Source organism: Macaca mulatta, chromosome 9 (genome assembly GCF_049350105.2).
Source record: "Macaca mulatta isolate MMU2019108-1 chromosome 9, T2T-MMU8v2.0, whole genome shotgun sequence".
Lineage (NCBI taxonomy): Eukaryota > Metazoa > Chordata > Mammalia > Primates > Cercopithecidae > Macaca > Macaca mulatta.
The window spans coordinates 8,615,572-8,621,708 of NC_133414.1; positions in this window are offsets into that span (position 1 = coordinate 8,615,572).

Consider the following 6,137-nt stretch of genomic DNA (forward strand, 5'->3'; position numbering starts at 1 on the left):
CTAAGGATAATGGCCTCCAGCTCCATCCATGTTCATGCAAAAGACATGATCCTGTTCTTTTTTATGGTTGCGTAGTATTCCATGGTGTATATGTACCATATTTTCTTTATCCAATCTGTCATTGATGAGCATTTAGGTTGTTTCCAAGTCTTTGCTATTGTGAATAGTACTGCAATGAACATATGTGTGCATGTGTCTCTATGGTAGAATGATTTATATTCCTCTGTGTATATAGCCAGTAATGGGATTTCTGGTCGAATGGTATTTCTGTTTTCAATTATTTGAGGAATTGCCACACTTCTTTTCAAAATGGTTGAACTAATTTACACTCCCACCAACAGTGTATAAGTGTTCATTTTTCTCCACAACCTCACCAATATCTGTTATTTTTTGACTTTTTAAAATAGCCATTCTGACTGCTGTGAGATGGTATCTCATTGTGGTTTTGATTTACATTTCTCTAATGATCAGGGTGATATTCAGACTTTTTACATATGGTTGTTGGCCACATTTGTCTGTTCATGTCTTTTACCTACTTTTTAAAGGGGTTGTTTCTGTCTTGTAATTTTTTTTTTTAGTTCCTTTTAGATGCTGGATATTAGATCTTTGTCAGAGGCGTAGTTTGCAAACATTTTCTCCCATTCTGTAGGTTATCTGTTTACTCTGTTGATAGCTTCTTTTGCTGTGCTCTTTGTTTTTTATAAGCCTATCTTAATATACTTTCTTAGTAAAATGAGTAAATGCCTTAATCAATATTAGCATAGAGAACACTCAATAAACGGTAGCCACTAGTAGCTTTAGGTGTAGAAGTAATTAAAATTAACGATTTGCTTGTTGATTTCACATGTACATAATGTAATCATACCTGGGGACAATTAAGCTCTCTTAAATTCTCTTGATATCCAGGAAAAAGACATTTATATACCCACACTAACTCAGTGTAGATGTGTTAACAAAAAAAAGAAAAAGAAAAAGAAAAAAATGAATTTCCCTCCAAATACTATAAATGGAGCCATTGCTTCCCCTGAATTACTGGGAGAGTGAGCCTGATTCTTGGCCTGGTTGTGTTACTAGAGACCAGATGCCAGAGTCCCAGAATAGGTCACTTGGCCTTGATATACCTTGTTCATTCCCTTGATAAATGGAAATCACAGCCAGCATCACCTGCAACAGGATGAGATAATGTCTGTAAGGCATACTCTACTCCCTGCTAGACCCAGCCCAGCCCCGTGCCCGCAGACAATGATAAACAAAGACTTCAAACCTATCTGAGTTCACTGGTACAGGTTAAATCTGAAAGGAAGCTTCATAGGTATTTTTCTTATTTAATTCATCTGGTGTCAGCTCCAGGTTCCACACAGTCCTTTATAGATGGATTCACCCTATAGATTTGGGGGACCGCTGAGCTTGCTCTGTGCTTTCTGGTCTTCCCATAATCTCTCAGTGGCTTTAAATCATTAGCTGATCTTAACCATTAAGGATAAGGGAAAAATTTCAAAGCCTCACAAACACCCACCCAAGAAGAAACCACAGGAAGTTAGAATGAAATGTTCATTTTCAGGCTAACCAGGAATTTTCAGTGCCAGGCAGAGAATTAACAAGCAATCAATCAGCCAGAGTTGGAACACATTATTTGCAAACCAATTTGAATTTGATGAGGCTGGGTGCATAATTTCAAATGAAATTGGACCTGAATATTTCTAGAACTTAAATGTTTCAGTGAGTGTGGCTGCTCAGATGTTTATGAAAAAAAAAAATGGGACATGGGTCTTCCTGTTACAATCCATGACTATATGAAATATGCAATGGGCTAGAGTGAAGGAGAAAAGTGTCAGAAGGGAGAAATAAGTTTTTATTTCATAATAACGTAGAACAAAATGAAGGTTGGTAGACCTATGGCCAAAATTAGGAGACTGAGATAATCACTCACAAAATGTGTGTGAAGCCTTCAGTTAATGCCAGTTTTTAGTAATAGTACCAAGCTCCAGGAAAAAGGGCTCATTTATTTTTCTCCCTACTCATAAAACCTCACAGGTGGAAGAAGTGAGAGGAAAGAGCAGAGCCTATTGGAAAAATAAAATTTTAATTATGTATTTTATATATAGCAAATGCATGCAAAAATATACCTGCATGTTTGTTGCTATATAAACACACAATCTAAAAATAATATAAATATATAAAACTATAAATATAATCTATACATATATCTATGTATATTATCTGTGTTTGATAAATTTAATTTAAATATGTATTCTATATATAAAATATTTATATATATCTGTGTGTGTTTGTATTTTTAAGGAACATAAATGAATCACAAGAGGAGTTTGAAGCCTAATTTAGCCATTTGTTTGCAAAAATGTTGCATGATCAATGTCAAGCATCTTCTAGTAGGGGCCAACGCTGCTTTGCAAAATCGTAACTCATTCCATCTGAGCTCCCTTTGGATTCCCCGCTGAGAGGACAGAGGCTGGCCCTTAGTGCCTCTTCTCTGGTGATTCCAGTCAAGGCTGCGGGATGGTGGGAAGGTCTTCCCAAGCCCTAAAGCAAGGAACAGACGTGGAGAACACATTATCTGTGTATTGATTTGTAATACATAAGGTTTCTGAAGTTAGAATAAAACAGTAAATGCAGATTCTTTTTTTTTTCTTTTTTTTTTTTTTTTTTTGAGACAGAGTCTCGCTCTGTCGCCCAGGCTGGAGTGAGTGGCGCAATCTCGGCTCACTGCAAGCTCCGCCTCCCGGGTTCACGCCATTCTCCTGCCTCAGCCTCCCGAGTAGCTGGGACTACAGGCGCCGCCACCACGCCCGGCTAGTTTTTTTGTAGTTTTTGGTAGAGACGGGGTTTCACCGTGTTAGCCAGGATGGTCTCTATCTCCTGACCTCGTGATCCACCCACCTCGGCCTCCCAAAGTGCTGGGATTACAGGCGTGAGCCACCGCACCCGGTCGCAGATTCTTAACGGAATCCCCATAATACATTATGAAGGGCATTTCCTGAAGGCAGCGCAAATCAGAGTTCACGTAGCTTCCACGTCCATGAATTCTTTCTGTTCATGTTTGCGGCAGAAAGAGTGGCTTGGGTTTTTCCAAAGCGGCATGATGCCGGTTCACGTTCCGAGCAATGTGAAAGACTAGTTTTAAGGAGGGAGATAAATGGCTCAGGCTTGGGAGGCCTGGTCTCCTTCACTCCCTTAAGATCTTCTCACCCAGCACATTTTCCACTTCCTGAGGGTGATTTCAGTGTTCCAGGAAAGCTCCACCCAGCCAAATACTGAACCACCAAGTCCCATCCCACACACGGCATAAAACCACATGCATACATTACAAAGAAGTAGCCTAACCAAATACATAACCCAAGTGAATAAAAATCCCCCAGTCATCAAGCCTCCTGTGACTGTTAATTTTATATGTCAGCCTGCCTGGGCCACGGTGACCAGATACGTGGATGTTTCCATGAGGGCTTTTTGGGGCGAGATTAACAGTTACGTCAATGGACCTTGAGTTAAGCAGATTGGCCTCATAATGTAGGTGGGCCTCACCCAATCAGTTGAAGGCCTGGGTAGAACACAAAGACGGACCTCCCATGAGCAGGGGGGATCCTGTAGCAGTCAGCTTAGGACTGGGACAGCAACACAGGCTTTTCTCTGGGTTTCTAGTCTGCCAGCCCAGCCTGCAGATTTTAAATTTGCCAGTCCCTATAGTCACATGGGGCCAATTCCTTAAAATAAATATTTCCTTTTCTCTTTCTCTCTTTACATATATTTCTATGTAACAAGAATGGGTGCATAGGCACAAGGAAAAGTTATACAATGATGCCTGCTACAACACTGTAAGAGCAAAACCATAAACAACACAAACATGCTTCAATAGGTGATTTGTTAATACATTTGGTTCATCAATAGAATGGATTAATTGCAGCCATTAGAAAGGACAATGGCCGTTGATATGGTTGGGCTGTGTCCCTGACCAAATCTCATGTTGAACTGTAATAATCCCCATCTGTCAATAGCAGGGCCAGGCAGAGAAAACTGAATCATTTGGGCAGTTTCTCCCATACAGTTCTCGTGGTGGTGAATAAGTCTCTTGAGATCTAATGATTTTATAAATAGCAGTTCCCTTCGCAAGCTCTCTTGCCTGCTGCCACGTAAGACATGCTTTTGCTCCTCCTCTTCCTTCTGCCATGATTGTGAGGCCTCCCCAGTCATGTGAAACTGAGTCCATTAAACCTCTTTTTCTTTATAAATTGCCCAGTTTTGGGTATGTCTTCATCAGCAGCACGAAAACGAACACGGCCATCTCTATATATTGACATGGAAAAGCAGTCATCATATATCGTTAAGTGAAAAAATTAGGAGTCAGATGCCTCTATATGTGTGAAATGTATTTATATGTCATTTTTTGTCTCTAAGTAGGTGAGAGTTGTGATTTTTTTAATGTTTCTCTTTTTGTTTATCTACGCTTTCTAACTTTTTGTTAATAAATATGCATCACTCTCATAATAAAAAAAGTCAATAAACTTCCTTTATATTAAATGTTAAATAAAAACAAACAAAATCAGCATGGGTTTAATGGAAACAAGGATCCAGCTAGGCTGGGAACTCCACCTGCCAAGCCTCTGCCGGGGACGTGAAGTCGGCAGCTGAGGCACGTTGGGACAGGTTGAGGCTCCTCACCCTATTTTTGTATCTTCTTCTCTCTCTTCCTATACTTATTCCCTTTTCAGGTGCCAGGAGCTCCCCTGTCTCAAGGTTTCCACTGATTCGGAGAAAAGTACCTTCATTCACACCGAATGGTCTTTGAAGCAACTTGGATGGAGCTGGAGACCGTTATTGTAAGTGAAATAACTCAGGTATGGAAAACTAAATATTGTATGTTCTCACTCATAAGTGGGAGCTAAGCCATGAGGATGCAAAGGTGTAAGAATGATATAATGGACTTTGGAGACTGAGGGGGACAGGTGGGAGGGGGATGAGGGATAAAAGACTACATATTGGGTACAATGTATACTGCTCAGGTGACGGGTGCACCAAAATCTCAGAAATCACCACTGAAAACACTTATCCATGGCCTGGTGTAGTGTCTCATACCTGAAATCCCAGCACTTTGGGAGGCTGAGGTGCGGGGATTGCTTGAGGCCAGGAGTTCAAAACCAGCCTGAGCAACATAGCAAGATCCTGTCTCTACTAAAAAAAAATTTTTTTAAATAGCCCAGCATAGTGGCGCACACCTGTAGTCCCAGATGCTCAGGAGGCTGAAGTGTGAGGATCACTTGAGCCCAGGAATTACAGGCTGCACTGAGCTATGATTGCACCACTGCACTCCACTCTGGGTGACAGAGTAAGACCCTGTCTCTACATAATAATAATAGAATTTATCCATGTAGCCAAAAACCACTCATACCCCAAAAACTATTGAAATAAAGAAGAAAAAAAGTAACATAAATGGAAATAAAATAATATAAAAACAAAACAGATATAAAAATAAAGCTATGTGAAATCAAAAAAATAAATTACAAAGTAAAACAATGCATACTTGTTAAACTTATTCTGCAGTAAAGTCATTTCAATGACAACTAATTGTTTGAATCACAAATAGTGTCAATATACACTTCCTGTGCTATCACAGTTAAAATAAAGTAAGTGAGATCTTCATCCCCCACTCTCTGCCGAAAAAAAAGAATCCCTAGGGCAGAGCAACTGGGGAAAGAGCACCCCACTCTGCAGGCCCCACTGGGATAAGCCTCTGTTCCTTAATGTGTTAGGTGGCTCTAGGATCCACCATTCATTCACTCTACGTGATGTCTTAGTTCCCTCGGGCTTCTGTAATGAAACACCGTAACTGAGCAGCTTATAAACAACAGACATCTAATTCTCATGGTAATGGAAGCTGGAAGTTCAAGATCCAGGTGTCAGCAGATTCAGTGATTGGTGAGGACCTGGTTCCTGGTTCATAAATAGCCATCTTCTCGCTGTGTCCTCACATGGCAGAAGAGGTAACAGAGTTCTCTGGGGTCTCTTTTATGAGGGCACTAATTCCATTCGTGGGGGGCTCCATCCTCATGATGCAATTACCACCCAAAGACCTCACCTCCTAATATGATCACCTTCGGGGTGAGAAGTTCAACATAGGAATTTGG